This window comes from Oncorhynchus nerka, linkage group LG8, assembly GCF_034236695.1.
Source record: "Oncorhynchus nerka isolate Pitt River linkage group LG8, Oner_Uvic_2.0, whole genome shotgun sequence".
Taxonomy (NCBI): domain Eukaryota; kingdom Metazoa; phylum Chordata; class Actinopteri; order Salmoniformes; family Salmonidae; genus Oncorhynchus; species Oncorhynchus nerka.
Genome location: NC_088403.1, coordinates 30,096,408 through 30,119,057, shown reverse-complemented (window position 1 = coordinate 30,119,057; position 22,650 = coordinate 30,096,408). Strand labels below are relative to the sequence as shown.

Here is a 22,650-nt window from a genome sequence, read left to right as displayed (position 1 = left end):
ACCTTTGGAGGACTAGCTAAAAAGCACATGTTGGTGACTACATACTGTGTTTGTGCTCTGAAAATACTAACATAGGTCGATACAGACAGAAAACATGATTTTACTTTAGACTTCTCTTTGTACATTCTCTCTCATTGAAAGTAAACAGCAACAGGATGCCTGGTTGGTGTGTGGTGCGTAGAAAATAGGGGAGGCACATACATAGTAGGATTGGCACCTCAGATCTTTGTGATGTCACCTATCAGAGTAATTTGGCACAATGCATTGATGGGTAAATTAATTCCCCCCTGGACAGACGGAAAAAATGGTTGTATCTTTAGTGTGTCTGTGGGGGTGTTGGACTAGTCCATTCTGGGATACAGCAGGGGGTTGTACAAGGGATGGATGAGTCCATTTTAGGGGACGGTGACATGGAAGGGGCTGCCGGGGACATTTTCATCCCCCCATTTGACGATGAGGATGTAGTTGCCCTGTTCTTTGACGGTGTAGGTGACGTTGTACATCCTGTTGCCCAGGTGTTTAACGTAGACCTCTTCACACGGGGTCTTTGGGCCGTGTACCCCCACCATCAACATGTTAGTTCCTATAGGGGAAGAAATACGGCAACATTAAGTATTTGTGTGAGTGTATGTGCGCGTATACACTTTGTATGTGGGTGCATTTGTACAGTGTGTGTCTGCGTGTGTGTCTGCGTGTGTGTCTGCGTGTGTGCACACCTGTGTGTCTGCGTGTGTGTCTGCATGTGTGCACACCTGTGTGTCTGCGTGTGTGCACACCTGTGTGTATGACCAATGCCTCTCACCTGCTTTGCTGCAGTCTACTGTGAAGGTGTTCTTCTGCCCTACAAAGGCCTTTGATAGGCCGGCGCCCCGGGAGACCACCTTACTGGCATCCGAAGAGAACTTAGGGCCATAGGCCACGCCCATCGACGACGAAGACGACGACGTCTTGGTTACTGTCTCCACAAGAACGGACGAGGTTTCATGTAGACTGTGACCACCAGAGAGACGAGCACCTAGAGAGAGAGAGTGAGAGAAAGAGAGAGAGAGAGAGAGAGAGAGAGAAAGAGAGAGAAAGAGAGAAGAGGGAAAGAGAGAGTGGGATTGCATAAGTAGGGTTGCGTAAGATCTATAAACACATCTGGCGTGTTACATAATCTCTCCTCATATAAAATATAAACACACACAGCTTAGGTGCCCTCTGGACAAATACATCATGTCTAATATAATAGGAGTGTGTAGAGGCTAGGGAATCTTCCAATTCATTACACCAAGCAAGGTCTGAGGACTCTTTAGTAGACCAGTACACACACTTGCCATCTCTCCATCAACACATTCTGGACTCAACACTCAAATGTTAGTGTCTGGGTAGCGTTGCTCTATAGAGGACTTACCTGTGACTTTAGCCTTGAAGGGGCTGCCTACGATGTGGGATGGTCCTCCGTATTTGATGGTGATGAGATAGCTGCCGGGGGCCATGGGTGTGTAGGTGACCTTGTAACCCTCGGGACAATCCTGACAGTCCATCTTGACCTTGGACGGCCCATCGATGGTCACTGACAGAGCACCCGACCCCGCATTACACGTGTTCACTACAAAATCTGACGCCGCGCCTACAGGAGGGGACAGAGATGGACAGGGAAAACATCCAATCAGAGGTGAGTTAGAAGAGACATGTGAGCCAAAATTGGTAATTTATACATTTTTGTGGATTTTTCCTTACAGTGGTCTATAGGCCTTCTGTGGGTATTTGAAACGACCAAATTACTGAACGGTGTTAAAATTCTAATAAACACTTACCGTATTTGTCTACCTTATTGTATGTGTTTGTGTGTGTAGGACACAATGTTCCTCATACCTGTGGTTCCTCCTTCCAGCCCCGGTCCGAAGGCTGACACCATTCCCGGGTCTCCGACTTGTCCGATCTCTCCCACGCGGATCTTGAAGGGACTACCGGGAATGTGGCTCCCGTTGAAACGCACTTCGATGGAGTGGACTCCGTTCTCCCTCGGGATAAACCGGATGGCGTGCTGGTCTGCAGAGGAACAGGAAGGGGAAGGTTAAAATGGCCAACACGTTACAATATTCACAATTTACTTACTGAACCTTTCATTTAGCAAGACATGCAATTGAGATGAACTTCTTTATAATGTAGGATGAGCACCTGGTGCTTTGGTTGTACAAGCCCTCTACTGTAAAATACTACTACTGCATGTACTGCTTGATGCATTTTCTTAATTATCAAAGGAATTGAATCAATCTGGTGGAAAAGGCAGTATCTTGGATATTTTCTGTACTGTGTAGTAGTGAGTTGTTGTATCGTCAGTTTGTAAAGTGCTATGTCTTACCGCTGTCCAGCTCAGTAACATAACACTCCTCTACAGCTCCGGACGGGGTGTGAACCTTAGCATCTATCAACCCCCTCGCCCCGTTCAACTGCACCGCGAACGACGCCTCCTGGCCCACCTTCAATCCCATCTCCTTCAATCACAAAGGTTAAAGGTCAATGATCTAATAAGCCCCATGTGGTCAGACTGATGACAGGGTGTGGGGTAACACATTTCCTCTAAAGCAGAAGCAGCTAATAATAATAATTATCCAACCATCTCACCCCCCAACTTCAACACACACACACACACACACACACACACACACACACACACACACACACACACACACACACACACACACTGCATATAGATTTTAGAGTGGCCTGCCAAATCTATCCACTAATAAAACTATTCTAAATTCATTTACAACTCAAATATAGATGACGTTCCACCTCTGGTTTAAATCCAAGAAGAGGTTATGACAGGTGTGTCTATTCATATAGCAGTGAACTCTGCCCTCTGTATAATACCATTCCAGTCCTCGCTAATAATGACAGACATCAGAATAAGGTCTGAAATTGCCAAGAAACTGAATATCTTGTACAACGCTGTGTACTACTCACTTCACAGACCAGCGCAAACTGGCTCTAACCAGAATAGAAAGAGGAGTGGGAGTCCCTGGTGCACAACTGAGCAAGATGACAAGTACATTAGAGTGTCTAGTTTGAGAAACAGATGCCTCACAAGTCCTCCACTGACATCTTCATTAAATAGTATCCGCAAAAGAGCAATCTCAAAGAAAAAGACATATCTCAGACTGGCCAAATGAAAAGAAAAGATTAAGCTGGGCAAAAGAACACAGACACTAGCCAGAGTCGCCTCTTCACTGTTGACGTTGAGACTGGTGTTTTGAGGGTACTATTTAATGAAGCTGCCAGTTGAGGACTTGTGAGGCGTCTGTTTCTCAAACTAGACACTCTAATGTACTTGTCCTCTTGCTCAGTTGTGCACCGGGGTCTCCCACTCCTCTTTCTATTCTGGTTAGAGCCAGTTTGTGCTGTTCTGTGAAGGGAATAGTACACAGCATTGTACGAGATCTTCAGTTTCTTGGCATTCAATCGCATGGAATAGCCTTAATTTCTCAGAACAAGAATAGACTGACGAGTTTCAGAAGAAAGGTATTTGTTTCTGGCCATTTTGAGCCTGTAATCAAACCCACAAATGCTAATGCTCCAGATACTCATCTAGGCTAAAGAAGGCCAGTTTAATTGCTTATTTAATCTGAGCTCTGAGTTTTCAGCTGTGCTAACATAATTGCAAATGGGTTTTCTAATGATCAATTAGCCTTTTAAAATTATAAACTTGGATTAGCTAACACAACGTGCCATTGGAACACAGGAGTGATGGTTGCTGATAATGGGCCTCTCTACACCTATGTAGATATTCCATTAAAAAATCAACCTTTTCCAGCTACAATAGTCATTTACAACATTAACAATGTCTACACTGTATTTCTGATCAACTTAATGTTATTTTAATGCACAAAAAAACGTGTTTTTCTTTCAAAAACAAGGACATTTCTTAATTAAGTTACCCCAAACTTTTGAAAGGTAGTGTATATGTGTGTGTGTATGCCTGTGTGTGTGTGTGTGTGTTCTAACCTGTAGGCTGGTGACTGTAAGGCGGCGTGAGTTATCAGACAGAGTGGCGATGGGGACTATGAAGGGACTGTCTGGGATGTGCTCATCATTAAACTTAATGGACACCTCATAGTCACCTGGAGAGAGAAAGAGAGATAGAAGGCACATAGTCAACCTTGTGATTTCAGGTGTAGAATATGTCCAGTATGTTGTTGTGTACATTCGATGAATGTAGTGTGTATAATATATTGGTCTGACCTGGTTCCTGCACCACATAGGCCACTCCGCAGGATCCATCCTTCCTGTCTTCAAAGCTGATCTCTGCCTTACTGGGCCCCTCTACAGCGATGGACAGACCTCCTGCACCAGCCTCTCTGGTCCAGATACTAAACTCAGCTACAGAGGAACACAGACAGTCAGTTATACAGTATATACAAAGAGGAAAGAAGCATGGAAGTTAGGAACCAATATACATAGGCAGTTAGGAAAGCAAAGGCTAGCTTTTTCAAACAGAAATTTGCATCCTGCAGCACAAACTCCAAAAAGTTCTGTAAAGTCCATGGATAATAAGAGTACCTCCTCCTAGCTGCCCACTGCACTGAGGCTAGGATACACTCTCACCACTGATAAATCCACGATAATTGAGAATTTCAATAAGCATTTTTGCTTTCCACCTGGCCACCCTGACCCTGGTCAACAGCCCTGCAACCCCACAGCAACTTGCCCAAGCCTCCCCATTTCTCCTTCACCCAAATCCAGCTGATGTTCTGAAAGAGCTGCAAAATCTGGACCCCTACAAATCAGCAGGGCTAGACAATCTGGACCCTCTTATCAACTGATATTGTTGCAACTCCTATTACTAGCCTGTTCAACCTCTCTTTCATATCATCTGAGATCCCCAAAGATTGGAAAGCTGCTGCAGTCATCCCCCTCTTCAAAGGGGGAGACACTCTAGACCCAAACTGCTACAGACCTATATCTATCCTATCCTTCCTTTCCAAGGTCTTCAAAAGCTAAGTTAACAAACAGATCACTGACCATTTCGAATCCCACTGTACCTTCTCTGCTATGCAATCTGGTTTCCGAGCTGGTCATGGGTGCCCCTCAGCCACGCTCAAGGTCCTAAACGATATCATAACCTCCATCGATAAGAGACAATACTGTGCAGCTGTATTCATAGACCTGGCCAAGGCTTTCGACTCTGTCAATCACCAAATTCTTATCGGCAGACTCAACAGCCTTGGTCTCTCAAATGACTGCCTCGCCTGGTTAACCAACTACTTCTCTGATAGAGTTCAGTGTGTCAAATCGGAGGGTTTGTTGTCCGGGTCTCTGGCAGTCTCAATGGGGGTGCCACAGGGTTCAATTCTTGGACCGACTCTCTTCTCTGTATACATCAATGATGTCGCTCTTGCTGCTGGTGATTCTCTGATCCACCTCTACGCAGACGATACCATTCTGTATACTTTTGGCCCTTCTTTGGACACAGTGTTAACTAACCTCCAGACAAGCTTCAATGCCATACAATTCTCCTTCCGTGGCCTCCAACTGCTCTTAAATGCAAGTAAAACTAAATGCATGCTCTTCAACCGATCGCTACCAGCACCTGCCCGCCTGTCCAGCATCACTACTCTGGAAGTTCTGACTTAGAATATGTGGACTACTACAAATACTTAGGTGTCTGGTTAGACTGTAAACTCTCCTTCCAGACTCACAATCCAAAATGAAATCTAGAATCAGCTTCCTATTTCGCAGCAAAGTATCCTTCACTCATGCTGCCAAACATACCCTCGTAAAACTGACTATCCTACCGATCCTTGACATCGGCAATGTCATTTACAAAATGGCCTCCAACACTACTCAGTAAATTGAATGCAGTCTATCACAGTGCCATCCGTTTTGTCACCAAAGCCCCATACACTACCCACCACTGCGACCTGTATGCTCTAGTTAGCGGGACCTCGCTTCATATTTGTCGCCAAACCCACTGGCTCCAGGTCATCTAGAAGTCTTTGCTAGGTAATGCCACGCCTTATCACAGCTCACTGATCACCATAGCAGCACCCACCCGTAGCACGCGCTCCAGCAGATATATTTCACTGGTCACCCCCAAAGCCAATTCCTCCTTCGGCCGTCTTTCCTTCCAGCTCTCTGCTGCCAATGACTGGAACGAATTGCAAAAATCACTGAAGCTGGAGACTCATATCTCCCTCACTAACTGTAAGCACCAGCTGTCAGAGAAGCTCACAGATCACTGCACCTGTTCATAGCCCATCTTGTAAATAGCCCATCCAACTACCTCATCCCCATGCTGTTATTTTTTTATTTTTTTGCTCCTTTGCACCCCAGTATCTCTACTTGCACATTCATCTTCTGCACATCTATCACTCCAGTGTTTAATTGCTAAATTGTAATTATTTCGCCACTATGGCCTATTTATTGCCTTTACCTCCCTTAACTTATCATTTGCACACACTGTATATAGACTTTTTTTCTATTGTGTTATTGACTATATGTTTGTTTATTCCATGTGTAACTCTGTGTTGCTGTTTGTGTCACACTGCTTTGATTTATCTTGGCCAGGTCGCAGTTGTAAATGAGAACTTGTTCTCAACTAGCCTACCTGGTTAAATAAAGGTGAAATAAAAAATGAATAAAAAAATGTGGATAGTTTCATTATCTTGATCAAAAGCCCAACATAGCCCTACATTTAGTGACTGAAAAGGCAAAGCTCTCCTATTCAGAAGCTTCATACCCAGCCTATCACTTGCTAAGAGAGCTCTACTGCCAACCTACCTGCCACTCCTGCCACTCCTCTATCCAGCCCCGTGCCCCCAGCCCGGACCTTGTGTGCCCCTCCCTCTCCCAGGGGCCCCACGGTGAACTGGAAGGGGCTCCCGGGGACATGCTGGCCCCTGTACTTGACGTTGACCGTGTGGGGCCCCATCTCCTGGGGGATGAAGCGGACGCTGTAGGTGCTGTCCTCGCCGTCGATGATCTCTGCGTCCTCCGTCTTACCCCCCGGACTGGTCACCTGGGCCGTCATCTCCTGGGTCCCCTGGTCACCTGTATTGGGAGGAGGGAAAGAAAAAAAAGAGGGAATGAGAGTAGGGGGAGAGATAAATATATGGGAGAGGGATGAAGAAAGAGAGAGAGGAGAAGGACACAAGGAGGAGAAGTGCTTCAGACAAACTTCAAAATACTGCTCACTCTTCAAACGTTCAGGTTATCAGTAGGGGCAGTAGAGAATCATAGAGACTGTATGAGGTTAGTCAGACTGAGATGTGGATTCAGCGGTGTGTGGCTCAGTCTCTGTCTCTGTGTGATGTCAGAGTAAGATGGCTGGGTCACAGAGGTGACAGCCATGAACTGCTCAGATTTTCCATCTGTGCTCTCTCCTTTAAACGCCCTCCTATAAATTCCAATCTGGGACAATGGGAGAAACATGGAGCGACTCCCCAACTCAACACAGACAAAGGCATACACATTAATATCCAGACATGCTAACACCAGATTTGTAAAATGGACTATTTACATACATCATTGTATCATGCAATTTTTTTATATTTGTTATTAAACTTAATCAAGCAGTAGTTTGACATACATTTGTATTCTAGATGTATTTATTATTCTGGATTAAAACAAAAAAGCATAGCCAAATTGGACACTCCACACAAAACACACACATTCCGAATCAATTAATCGGCATTAGACAGGCCTCACACACCCTCTTGTGTCACACACACACCCTCTTGAGGCTGTCTGGTAGTGGCTGGTATCCCACTGAAGCCTGTGAGACTCTGACTACCCAGGAACTCTCCAAACACGTCCCTGAAGGGGTCTCCCCCGACCTGGGTACTCTCCTCCACGCGCACCTCCCGCTTGGTCTCCCCCGCCTGTGTTTTACTAATCTCTGTGCGCTCCGTTCGCGTGTACGTGTGACTGCTGCGCGTGAACGTGCGCGTATGCCGCTCCTGGGCCGACACCATCTGGAACCAATTACCTACAGAGGGTGGAAGGGTGGAAGGAGGGAGGGAAGGAAGGAGGGAAGGAGGAAGAAAGGGCAAGAGATGAAAATAGAACTATGCAGTAGGAAGACCAAGCAAGGGGTCACGACAGTGTGTAAGAAAGGTATGTGAAAGCATGTGACTGTGCAAGGAGAGGAAGACAAGAGAAAAGGAGGGATGGTAGATAGAAAGGAGGGGAGCCAGTGGGCTTTTTGGAATCCCAATCCTTGACCACACACAGACCATAACGGTTCTCACCTGGTATTTTGAGGTTGAGGTCACAGGTGCTGCCCACAGTAGCAATGGATGGAGCATGTCTCTTCCTAGTGATGCTCTCCTTCACCCTGCCCTCACCACACACCTTCACCGTGAAAGGACTTCCTGTGGGATAGACCAATCACAGCCTGTCAGGAACCCAAATCAGACAAAAAAAAATGCAAGACCACCCATAGCAAGATAAGTCTGTTTAGATAGGAGCTGAACTGTATACAGGCATGTTGTAAGACACCCGAGGCCACCTGAACTCACCTGGGACGTGCTGGTCGGCGAACTTGATGTTGATGATGTAATTTCCTGGTTCAGTGGGACAGTAGGTCACCTTACAGGTACCATCCTCCACATCCTCACAGTTAATATCCACCTTACTGGGACCCTCGATAGACAGGCCCAGACCACCATAACCTGATAGAGAGAAGAGGGAGGGAGGGAAAGAGAGAGACATGAGAAGAGTAGAGGGATGAGAGAAGATGTCACAGTAGAAGATGAGTGTTGGTTACACCAGCCATATCCACATTGTAATGGAAAACTGTAATTTATGCAGCCATTTTGAGTATTATTAACAGTAAAATATGTGAAACATTTTGGTCCATTGTAAATGATGGTCCATTGTGGGAACATTCTGTAGGCAGGGAAATTATTGCTGTATTTTGAATGGTACAATGTAAAAACCATAACTTGTTTTGCGGTAAGTTACTGGCAGCCTGTTACCTGTAAATTACTGTAAAAAAAAAGTACAGTATATTATTGTAAATCCCAAAGAAATGTTGGATTAACCGTACATTATAAAGAAAGCACTTTAAGTGTACTGTAATTCTATCCCACAGAATACAGTATCGTATTGGATTTTTGGAGTGCCAAAAAGCTTTTGACCACTAGTGGGTGGTTTTTGTTAAGGCCTCTAGAAATGCAAGTGATATAAAACACCAAATATTCATTGCTATGCTGTAAAGAAAAACCCATTACCTACGTAGCAGCCAATCTCCTTACACCAATCACATGTAATTACAGTCAAATACTGTCAAATACAAATCCTAATCCCCTCAATGATTTTCATCCATCCATTTATTCATTACGATTACAGTATCATTTACTGTTTTACAGTATAACACAGTCAATTATACGGTATTGTACTGTGTGTCATTACGTCATTGCTTTGATACAGTAGTTAGATAACAGTAGGTGTACTGCAATATGAAATGCAGTAACTTACTTGCCAATGAGCTGCCTGCAAGTTACTGACAAATTCACTGCAACCCTTTTACAGTGCACACACAGCAAAAACTACTAACTTAAAACTTCTGAACGTCTAAAGTTGAATATTATCTTAACCCTCTATAATGTCCAATCGTGAACTTGTCCCAATGAATACCAATGAAAACACCCTCACCTGCGTTCCTGGTGTCAACTATGAACTCAGCCACCTCAAAGATGTGTCCCTCCACCAGTCCCTGGCCAAACACCTTGACCTTGCTGGCGTCGCCGATCTCTGACTGGCCCACCATGATCTTGAAGGGGCTGTTGGTCACGTGCGTCCCGTTCTTCATCACACTCACAACATGCTCCCCTACCTCCTTAGGAGTGAATGAGATACCTAGAGAGGAGGACGGATAGAGGAGAACGCAATCAGGTACATGGAATGACTATATCTGTGCCTCTTTATGGTTCAAACATACAGACGTTTACCCTTGCTGCTATCTTACCAGGTCTCTTTGGACACAAAAAAAGAGGTTTACACAACTAACAGTTGTGTAACTGACTAAATAATAGATTGATGAACTTTGGGACCCGGGCCTGGTGAGTGGCTCACCGATGTGTCGATTGGGAAGTCTCTTGAGGAGGCAGGGTTCCTCGTTGCCCGACGGTGCTCTGATGCTCGCTGTCAGACTGCTCAGGTCTGTCTCTGAGATCTTCAATGACACGTCTGTTGCCGTGCCGACGTTGAGCTGGGATGTCCTCATAGTGTCATCTCCTACAGGGGAGAGACGCACAGGAGAGAACAAGAATGAAGGCGAGAAAATGAAAAGCAAATAATGCATATAATGACTACAACCTTTGGCTTGCTCTAGCCTTGTTGCATATTCCTATCTCTCACACACACACACACACACACACACACACACACTACCTGTGATCTTGGCAGTGTAGGGGCTGCCGGCGATGTGTTTGTTGTCAAACTTGACGATGATGTTGTAGTCTCCTGGTACAGTGGGAAGGTAGGACACAGTGCAGGTTCCATCCTTATTATCCTTACAGTTGATCTCTGCCTTAGAGGGACCCTCCACCGCCAGGGACAGACCACCTAGACATGAGAGGAGAGAGAGAGAAAGAGCAGAAGTGAGGAGAGATGGGGGAATGTCAGGGGAGACAGAAGGGGTGAGAGAGGGATGGAGGAAAATCAGGCAGTGGAAAGGGATTGAAGACTTTGTTGAATACCATTTTTAATACCATGATAGAATTTGACCATAGCACAGTAGTGTATGGTATTATTTTGTTTAGTTCCTTACCTTCCCCTGCATCCTTCGTGACGATGGTGAAGGTGGCAGGTTTGTTGACCATGCCGTGGCTCAGACCAGGACCATAGGCTGTCACATGACCACTGTTAATGGCATCTACATAGAACTGGAGGGGACTTCCTGTGATGGAACAGTATGAAACGACCAATTATAGATCTACTTCCTGTATTGAATTTGTGTGTGTGTGTGTTTGTTTATGGGCGTGTGTGTTTCTCTATGCAATATGTACCTGGGATGTGGTTTCCGTCATATTTGATGTCCATCTCGTGCAGGCCTTTCTCTGTAGGGGCGTACTTCACTGTGACTGTCCCATCCTTGTTGTCTGTGATGTTAGGACGGGCTGTCTTACCTGAGGGCATTCGCACCTCACCTGGAAACACACACACACACATACACAGGTAAATTATTATCATTCATAACACAGGAAACACCACACACACAATTGTCAGACATCAGTTAAATCTCACCTGTGATCTCTCCCTTCTGAACGGTGAACGGAATGACCAGGTTGAAGGGGCGGAGCATAGGCTCCATGATATCGCCGGGGGTGACGGGCTCCTCTGTGGCCTATGAAAGGGAAATTATGAAATTAACATTGGCATTCTGGTCTATATCTCTGCTCAGGGACAGTACGAGGGGATGGAGGTGAAAGCACAGCCCAGACAAAGGCCCTGACTCTGGGCAGACAGGACAGGCGAGAGTCCAGGCTTTGAAGGCCTGAGCGGTATGAAGATAAGCTGAAAGAAAAACAGTCAAAGCGATGCGAAAAGCGACCCGCGCACACACAACAGACATATAGATGCTCAATGGCTATCGCCATAAAGTAGACAAGCAAAACAGAAATGAAGTGGACATACAATGATTCTTTGCGAACAGCATCTGAGGACAAGCAACACAGTTTTTGAGATGTGCATGGAAAGTAAAGTAGGACTCATGGCGTTGGGATATGAAGGAGGTGGGTAAGCTGAAGGAGAGGGTGGAGGTGAGGTGGAGGTAAGTGCTGGCAGGGTGGGGTGGGGTGAGGCGGGGTTTGGGGTAGGTTTATACCCAGTGAGGGGGGTAGCCCTGGTAGGCCTGGTAGGGCTGTTGTAACTGGAGCTTGTCACACGGTTCCTCTATTATAGGGACGGTATCACTGGCCTGGTGGGGAGGGTAAGACACACGTTTAGGAAAACGTCATAGAAATCGACGAATTACTCATCGTATTTCTATGGGTAACTTACAAATCACCATGCGTACACAGTTATAGTAATCCTCCAGGATTATCGTAGGTTCATGTAAGTGGCACACCATGCGCAACTCCTATGTTATCATAGAACTGTGTAATACATTTAAGCAATAAGGCCCAAGGAGGTGTGGTATGTGGCCAATATACCACGGCTAAGGGCTATTCTTACGCACGATGCAACGCCGTGGTATATTCGCCACATATCACAAACCCCAGAGGAGCCTTATTGTAAAACAAAAAACAAAAAAACCTGTTGTATATGGTATGATATACCATGGCTTTCAGCCAATCAGAATTCAGGGCTCAAACCACCGTTTGTAATTACTGTTATGTGATATGAGTCAAACCTACAGTATGGGAACCAGCCTAGAGATCACACAACATTGTCACACAACACTTTAACAAACAAACACCACTTTCCCAACAAATTCAGGTAAGGACTACAGTACCCATGATTCCGTGCGCACTGTAGTACCAGAAAGTACTCACCACCACGTGGAAGGGGCTGTTTGGAATGTGTTCTCCTCCAAAGCGGATGGTGATGACGTATTTCCCGGGTTCCGGAGCCGTGTAGTAGATGTCAAACGTTCCGTCGGAATTCTCCACCACGTCCACGTCTAGCTCCGCCCCATCTGGCGTCGACACCTTACAGGTCACCTTTCCCTTCCCAGCAGCTTTTGCGTCCACGGTGATGACGGTCTCCTCGCCGATCTGGATGGTGGGTCCGAGGCCTGAACCTGTCGAGAGTGATTGACATGTAAGGAGACCATACAAAACTACTGAAACTATCCCGTCATCACTAACATCAAGTCAATATAATCACATGCTGTACATATACTGATATGCATGCTAGTTTTCAGAAGAATTAACATGTTTAGAAATGCTCACCCAATCCATGTCCTCCGATGGAAACTGTAAATAGAAAATAAAACCATTGTTTATGGTGCCTCATGGGTTAAACCCACTCAAGCTACTTCATCAGAGCAATAATTATCCAGGCCTTCCTCCATAGAGATATACAGTATAGATATACATTTACATGTAGTCCTCTCACTGACCTGTGACCAGACACTTGCTGGCGTCTCCAATGGGCAGGGCATGGATACGATAGGGTGAGTAGGGAATCTCGTCTCCTCCATACTTGATAGTGATGGTGTAGCGCCCTGCCATGTCTGGTACATAGGACACCGTGTACGTCCCGTCTCTGTTGTCACGGATATTGGCCTTTTTCGGCTTGCTTTCTGGGTCCTACAGGTATAGGGATATGGTATGAGTGGGTGAGTGTGTGTACTCATGTAAACTGTAACTTTTCTATATATGTCATCTTTTCAACATGACGCTACACTAATCTGTGCACAATGCAACAATGGGAGTGATTATCTTTGAAAATGGATGGTGCTGTGTTTAGGGAAGCGCCATTTTCTACAGTTAGTGGGATAAAGGAAACCACATTAGCCAATTAGCCAAACCCAATGGAGGTCAGTCCACACAGACTGGGGAGGAGGGACATAGAGGGGATGGAGAATGTCTTTCATGTGTACTACTGCTTAGGAGAAACGTTCACTTTCAAACATCCAACATCCAAGAGATCCCTGTTCCTCCCTGTACTGATGTGTACTGTCCCAACTCATCACAGAACCACAATTGTTTCAGTGAAGTTTCAGCCAAGTTAATCCTTTGTTTATGCATTGTTTTAACTTTGGTCTACAATCTCTTTTGATCTGGTCTACAATCCCTTCCCTCCTCTCTCACAGTAAGAAGAGAGGAGAGTGAAAGGAGACAGAGATGACAAAATAATCCTCCCAGGGTCCTCAGCAAGTACAAAAAAAGACAAGGGATAAAGGAACGAGGGGACTAGGGAAGAAGGGGACGAAAAGGGAACAAGAGGGCGAGGGGAGACGGCAGACAGCGGGAGGGGTGAAAGAGAAGAGGCCAGAAAAAGGAAGAGCAGGCCTTACGGAGCCTTTCTTAAGAATACTGAAGGGTATGGTCCCCTTGACTATATGCTTCTCCCATACCCTCCTGCCCCAGTCCTCCACAAACACTGAGGCCTCGCGCCTGGACCGATCCGGACCCTGCAGACAAGTCAACAGGCAGACACGTCACAGCCACAACCCAACCACATCCCAGATCAGGGAGGGGGAGAGAGAAAGGAATGGATAGAATGGGTGGAGGGGCTGACTTGACATGTTTTTTTTTTTTTGAATCACACAATAAGAAAATAAGGTAGAAATGTCCAAATTGGTAATAAGTATGAATCATAACAGGGAGCTTGAAGAGATGTTTATCATCTTAAGGTTAAAGAAAAAGCATTTGAGGTTTTAAATAGGGATTTCAATGGCTGAGCTCACAGTGTATGAGAGTTTCCTGTCTAGAGAGGACGTGACAGAGGAAGAGGTGACTCACCAGTATCTGCACAGTGAGCAAACCTTCGCCAGCATCGCGGGCATCGATGGTGAACTCCACGGGCAGGCTGGCAGGCACACCCTGGGCGTTCAAACCTGGCCCACTGGCACGCACCTTACTGGCATCATGAGCAGGCAATGTCTTGATCTTATACGGACTGCAGAGAGAGAGAAAAACATAATTTGAAAGAAAGTGAGTGTCACGACTGAACGGTTTATGAAAGATCAAGCAAGACATAAGATTTCAATCTCTCAAGGATTTAAATGTTTCAGTTCAACTGAATTTCCACTTCAAGAAAGGAAAAGAGCATCAAGAGAGAATGACAGAGGGATGAAAACATTGCGTAGTCAGTACAAAGATTTGATGAAAACATCAGATGTTTCTCTGTGATCACAGTTTGGTTCCTCCTCCTGCTGTTCTGACCTGCGAGGGACCTCCTGGTCAGCGTACTTCACACACACGGTGTACGGGCCGTCCTTGGCCGGTGTGTAGGTCGCTGTGTGTGTTCCGTCTCCATTATCTGTGATGTTCACTGGCTCAGCCACTCCTGAGGTGGGAAGTAATTAAATATTGATCACAGTCTGAAACCTTAAAACGAAAGCTATTTGGTGTGTGCAGAGGGAGGGGGGTGTCTGTGTGTGTGTGTCTCTCTCTTTCTCTCTCCTCTTACCAGTTGGTCCGTACAGCACCACTCCCAGAGGGGCGAGGCCAGCCTTGCTGGTGTCCACAGTGAAGGTCTGAAGAACATGGGCTCTGACTCCACTACCCAGCCCTGGGCCTGAACACCTCACCTTACTTGGGTCCACCAGCTCTCTCACTGGCACACGGAAAGGACTCCCTGCAACACACACACACACACACACACACACACACAGAGAGGATGGAATTGCACACTTATAGGTATACAGGTTAAGTGTACATTGATGAGTATTCATTGGTTTATGTATCTCTTTGAAAGCCCTTACAAAACAAAACATTCTCATTACATACTTGCAGCATGTGTTAAACAGGCCCTGTATTGACAAGATATTCGAGTGACCGCTCTAACAATGGAAATACATGTCCTCAAAGATGGAAAGCAAGCAGGGGAAGACGAGATCAGATGGGATCATTCTAGCCAATGAGAGGGCAGATCTGCATTTTTACAACATGCCATAGAAATTTAAAGAATAATCATAGTTCCAATAATTGCTTCAAAATAGAACAGATGCATGTCCTTGAACCGACTATTTTAAAATTGCACACAGAAGAAGTTGTAAGGGTAATTTAGTTGCTAAAGGCAGCCTCCAGTACCCCGGCCGGCCTTCAACTTGAGTTACTCAATTAAACTCTCTCTGACCTCCATACAAAAATTCATTGGACAGACAGATTTTGGGCAGAGTAAACATCTCGCTTCACTTCATCCTCTCTGACCAAGCGAAACATTCTCATTCCATACGTATAGCATGTGGTATATACAGGTCTAGTGTACATCGATACGCGTACCTTTTAGAAAGCCGAGACCAATCAAAACATCTTCCATAACACTAACAAAACTCTTTATCAACCCAATCAAGAATAGTTTAAATTCTTTCCACAAAGTACCTGGGATGGGCAAGCCTCCGAAGGTAATGTTGACGTCATAGTCTCCCGGGGTGAAGGGGATGTACTCCACACTGCAGCTGCCATCTTTATTGTCCTTACAAGACATCTTAGCCTCTGATGGACCCTCGATGGCCAGACCCAGACCCCCTGTACCAGCACCCCTAGATGGGGAGGGAGGGACGGAGAGAGGGGGACAGAAAGAGAGAGGGGTGGTGAAGAGGGAGAAGAGAATAATGTTTTACCTAAATGCTGAATTGAAACAAACCAGTATCTCATAACTGAGAAAAAAAATTGCCACACCATTTAACCTTTCTCACCCTACTTACACCCCATTTCAACCATCTCATTTTCACCCCAGTTTGTGTCCAGTGTGTACCCCATGAACAGAGTGACAAAAGGATGCAGCTCTCTGATAGAAGCCTTATGTTCCACATGGTAAGGATGATGATTACATAAGTAAGTTAGTGTGTGTACCTGGTTTCCACGGTGAAGCGGTTGGGTTTGTTGACCAGGCCCTCCTCCAGACCAGGACCGTAGGCTCTGACGCGGCTGGGGTCACAACCCTCCGTTACCGGGACACGGAACGGACTGTTAGGCACCGCCACATCATCATACAGCACCTCAATCAGGTGCATCCCTGAACACACACACAGGGAGAGAACACACACACAGTAAGACAGTACACACACACACACAAAAGCACATTGGACTACTTTCTGTTGAAAGCAGTGTGACCTCCAAAAACCCAATCTCAACTACAAATCACGGTGGCCATCGCTAGGGTAATACTGATTAGATTACTAAGCTGCTACAAAAACTGTATGTGAACTTCATTTTGAAAAGTCGATGTCAAAGAGGCTGCCACAAGGTTGCGTATTTCTGTCCCCCAATCCAGCGGGCTGAGGCCTGAACGTAACAGACATCCCCTACACTGGCTACTAATACCTCTCTCCCTCCCCCCCATCTCTCCCTCCCCTCCCCCTCTCTCCCTCCCCCTCTCCTTCTCTCCCTCCTCCTTCTCTCTCTCTCTCCCTCCTCTCTCTCTCCTCTCTCCTCCTCCTCTCTCTCTCTCTCTCCCCTCTCTACCTTATCCTCCCTCTTTCTGTTCTGTGTGTCTCTCTGATCTGCTCTCTCCCTTTTCCAAGTGATCTCAAAGTTTGTGCTCTCTTTCCCCCCTGTGTCCTCAACAACCTGGGCCTATATATACACACATCAACCCCCTCCCACTTCTCAATAACTCACAAATATTCACAAATTATATCACAGTATGAGTGCTGAGCTACGATTAGACCCCCCCCCCCCCCAAACTGATCCTATATCAGTGCTCCTACTCATAGCCACATGGTGAATATGCGCCAAGGGGCCTACACTGGGAGAAATCACACTGCTTCCTGGCTGGCTAGAGTATGTTAAAGTCATGAAGGGCAGAACAGCTGAGCTTGGCTCTTTTCCCCATGGCTAAAGGGGAGGGAAAAAAGTTAGTTTTATGAAAGCCACTTGGTTTATTTTTGGGGAATTACGACGTGCTGGAAAAACATTCATAAAACAAGGTGAACCCTAAGGCTACCCAGACTCCCTCACTTCAGGCCTCAGAGGGGCTATAAGTCAATCAGATGGGTGTACTGAGGCGGCTCTGGGCTTATTCAGGTACAATAACATCCAAGGCAACCTAATGACTTTCCAATGAGTTTTGGTGTTATGAATGGTAGATAATACATTGTGCCTGATATTCTGCTCCATCATAATGTCCTCTAGATAGAATGTACATCACATTATTGGTGCAGATGCATGACTCAGCCTTACCATCCTCATAGGCAGTGTATTCCACTCTGTAGGTGCCTTCCCCCTTGTCAGTGATGTAGGCGTCTGTGTTGGCGCCTGTAGGGTTGACGATGCGGGCCTTGACATGGCTGCCCCCGGTCTTGCTCTTGGCACGGGCATCCACAATGAAATGGGTGGTCACCTCCCTCAGGACCCCTGTGGACAACACAGATACAGTATGTATGTGGAGCTTGGTTGTTTTGTCTGTCTCTCACAGGTGATCTGTCTGTCTCTGTCTGTCTGTCTGTCTGTCTGTACTTTTGTCTTTGTCCCTCGTTCTCTGATCCAAAGGAGGTTGGTAGCACCTCCATTTGGGAGAACGGGCTTGTGGTAATGACTGGAGTGGAATCAGTGGAATGGTATCATATACATCATGTTTTCCATGTGTTTGATACCATTCCATTTGCGCCGTTCTGGCCATTATTATGAGCCGTCCTCCCCTCAGCAGCCTCCTGCACTCTGATCACATATTCTTTCTCTCTATGTGATAGACACACATTTCTCTTTCTCTCTCTCCCCCCTTTCTATCTAGAACTTATCCCTAGGGATCTAAGGTGAGACTAATTCGACAGCAGGTCTGTCTGAGTTAACATAAACCTCCATTGCAAGCCGCGCGTCTGCGTCTGCAGTATCGATTCCACTGGCTTTAAAAACCCAGCCGATCACTGCCAATCAGGAACACATCCAGCCAATCACAAAGCAATTACAAGCCCTCACTGTCAGACATGGCCAATCAGGATCGTCCAAGTCTAATCAAAGCCAGACAGGGCTGTGAAGGCCAGTAATGTCAGTCAAGCTGTCAGGTCACTACGGCTAATTGTCAGTTTATTTTCCTTCCTCTACAGACAGAAAGAGATAGGGGAGAGAGAATAGGATTGGGAGAGAAAGGACAGAGAGAGAGAAATAAGGAAAGAGAGGGAGGGAGGGAGGGAGGGAGGGAGGGAGGGAGGGGGAGGGAGGGAGGGAGGGAGGGAGGGGGAGGGAGGGAGGGAGGGAGATTATCAAGTACACAGACCACAAATGTAGCACTGCCACACTCTAGTAGTCAGGTTTTGAGTGTAGGCTATTCCCCTGACATCTGGAACCAAGGACTGAAAATGGAGACAAATTTGATCCAATCAATTACCGTGGCATTTGTGTCAACAGAAACCTGGCAAAAACATACTCTGCGCAATCATGAACAGCATATTACTACACAATGTCCTGAGCAAAAATATAATTGAATTCTTACCAAATTATCAAACTTCAGACAACATTTATACCCCCACTCCTAATTGATATACCCTCCACACCCTAATTGATATACCCTCCACACCCTAATTGATATACCCTACACACCCTAATTGATATACCCTCCAAACCCTAATTGATATACCCTCCACGCCCTAATTGATATACCCTCCACACCCTAATTGATATACCCTCCACACCCTAATTGATATACCCTCCACACCCTAATTGATATACCCTCCACACCCTAATTGATATACCCTACACACCCTAATTGATATACCCTCCACACCCTAATTGATATACCCTCCACACCCTAATTGATATACCCTCCACACCCTAATTGATATACCCTCCCACACCTCCAATTGATATACCCTCCACACCTAATTGATATACCCTCCACGCCCTAATTGATATACCCTCCACACCTAATTGATATACCCTCCACGCCCTAATTGATATACCCTCCACACCCTAATTGATATACCCTCCACGCCCTAATTGATATACCCTCCACGCCCTAATTGATATACCCTCCACACCCTAATTGATATACCCTCCACACCCTAATTGATATACCCTCCACACCCTAATTGATATACTCTACACACCCTAATTGATATACCCTCCACACCCTAATTGATATACTCTACACACCCTAATTGATATACTCTACACACCCTAATTGATATACCCTCCACACCCTAATTGATATACCCTCCACACCCTAATTGATATACTCTACACACCCTAATTGATATACCCTCCACACCCTAATTGATATACCCTCCACACCCTAATTGATATACCCTCCACACCCTAAATGTTAAACATGAGAATCAAAACAAAACATTTCTCCTGCTTTGTGGATTTCCAAAAAGTCTTTGATTTAATCTGGCGTGAAGGCATTTTTCTCAAATGAATAGAAAGTGTTGTGGGTAGAAAAACATACTGTGTGATATCATCAAATCAGTGTGTAGAAATATAGTCAAAATTGGAAATAAACATACACATTTATTTTCCCAAGGACTCAGAGTGACACAGGGGGACAACCGGAGCTCAAGTCTATTTAATATATATATTACTGAATTGGCAAAAACGCTAGAAAAATCGACAGCCCCCGGTCTCACTCAGACATAAAATACCTCCTGTATGCAAATAACATGGTGCTGCTGTTCCCCAAAAAAGAGGGGTTACAGCAACAACTAGATCATCTGCAACAGTTCTGTCAGACCTGGGCCCTGACACTCAAGAAAAGATCCAGATGACAGGGAAACCGATATCCATTTGTACTGGGCTCCACTGATGTGGAACACAAACACCTACACATTTGGGACCAAAAAAACTCTGCTCCGCAGGAAACTTCAACCGGGCTGTGAAAGAACTTAAAGCCAAGGCAAGGTGGGCTTTCTATGCCATTAAAATATCTCTCAAGTTAGACATACCATTGGCTCAAAATATTCAAATCAACAATAGAACCAATTGCACTATAAGGCAGCGAAGTGTGGGGTCCGCTTATAAAACAAGAATTTGAGAAATGGGACAAACACCAAATTGAAACACTTCATGAGGAATTCTCTAAGAGCATCCTAAGAGTACAGAGAAGAATTCCAAACAATGCATGCAGAGCAGAATTAGGCCAATTCCCTCTTCTGATTAGAATCCAAAAAAGAGCCACCAAATTGTATAATAATTTCAAAACAAGTGACCCCCACTCCTACCACTACAAAGCACTCAACTGCCAAAAGGTGACCATAGAGAAGAGTCCCCTCAGCCAGGTGGTCCTGAGGCTCAATTCACTAACCACTACCAACCCGACAAATTCCATATGTCAGCCACATGTAAGCGCTAGACAAGCAAGGGGAGTGATAAAGACAGGAAAGACTGCTTTTGTGCTTTGAAACACAATGGAATGACAGAGGGATAGAGAAGAGATGGAAGTCTCTGGGCCAGAGCTCTTGGTTCATTTTGCTTTACTGTGACACACCCTGTGTTTGATGTAATGGCTGGCCTGAACTCAGTCAAGAGTTAGACTAGCTGTCTATTCTCTATATAGAGCACTTCTGTTGCACCATATAGTGAACAGGATGCCATTTTGCATACAGCCAGAGTCTTTTGAACAGCAGGGATGTGGTAGCCTCTGATTTAAGCTACAAACTTTACATGACAGTTACTTATATTGTATTTGGCACTGTAAGAATTAACTTCATTCCTATTACTCTTTTTCTCTCTGAAAATATCCATTCTATGTACTGTTAAGAGTAGGCTACATACTGCATCTTTTATAAACTACAGTCCTAAACCTTGTTTGAATCACACAGAAGCTATTCAGTGGAAATCCTGTTTGAATTCTGTATCAAATACGTGCAATGAAGCCTGAATTCTGATTCGGTGAAAAACAATCAAAGTGAAAAGCCTGTTGTCCGTCATCGTCATGATGATGATGATGATGATGACAATTATCTACATTTGTGAATGTTCTTACCTCTGGGTTCCACTCCTGGTCCGTACACCTTCACCCCGCTGGTATCCACGGCTGGGTCCACCTGCACACGGGCGGGGAACTTGGGCACGGCGTGGCCCCCGTATTTGATGGTGATAGTATACATGCCATGGAACTGTGGGATGTACGTGATAGAATAGGTCCCATCACTGTTGTTCTGAACACGCACCTCCGCCTTCGACCCCGAATCAGAAATAATCTCAATGGTCAGCTCGGCCTCCCCAGCCTTGGCGCAGTCCACTACGAACGACCCTGCCTCGTTGACCTTCCCTCTCTCCAGGCCTGGCCCACTGGCCGTGACCTTACTGGGGTCAAACACGGACTGTACCATGGCCTTGAAGGGGGAGCCGGGGATGTGCTGCTCGGCAAACAGGATGTTGATGGCGTATTCGCCGGGCTCTGTGGGCAGGTAGGAGACAGAGCAGGACCCGTCGCCGTTGTCCTGGCACTCGATCTTGGCCTCGCATGGCCCCTCCACAGTCAGGCCCAGCCCGCCGGTGCCCGCACCCTTGGTGTCAATGGCGAAGGGGGCCGGCTTACCCACCATGCCCCCCTGGAGGCCTGGGCCATAGGCACGCACCTGAGAGACAGCAGGGGGGAGAAACCATTAGACTAACAGCTCAGAGGGGGTGATTAGATCGAAATGGGTGCTCTATGTTACAAATAAAATGAAGCACGCAATATTAAGCGCTTTAGGAATTTCAGTAATAGAGCCATCAAAAGTGAAGAAGTTACAGGAGTCTCATCTGCCAAATGCTTGAAAGATGACTGCATCTGACCAACATTAAAAATGCATATGTCTATGACCACAATAACTATTTCAGTTCTTTCTCTGCATGACCGGCGCATTCTAAACCCTCCCAGTAATGCCTTCCGAGAGTGATGGCGCAGTCCAGTGACTGACATATAGCTCTTCCTGTTTGGCGGTGGGGAGGGGGAGGGAGGATGACGTATTGGGGAACATCTGGTGAAGGGGGTCAGGTGTGTTATGGTCCAACGCCTCAGTCCCACATGGGACAGCAGTGACCTCACCGCCTGACTCATCTAACTGCGACTAAACGTAAAAACTCACTCACACACATACTATCTCTCGCTGTCTCTTTCACA

The 22,650-nt window shown here is 45.9% G+C and overlaps 1 pseudogene; it reads right to left on the bottom strand.

Moving 5' to 3' along the window:
• The window catches only part of LOC115133111 (filamin-C-like), a 99,443-nt pseudogene that overhangs the window by 562 nt on the left and 76,231 nt on the right, over positions 1 to 22,650 (bottom strand).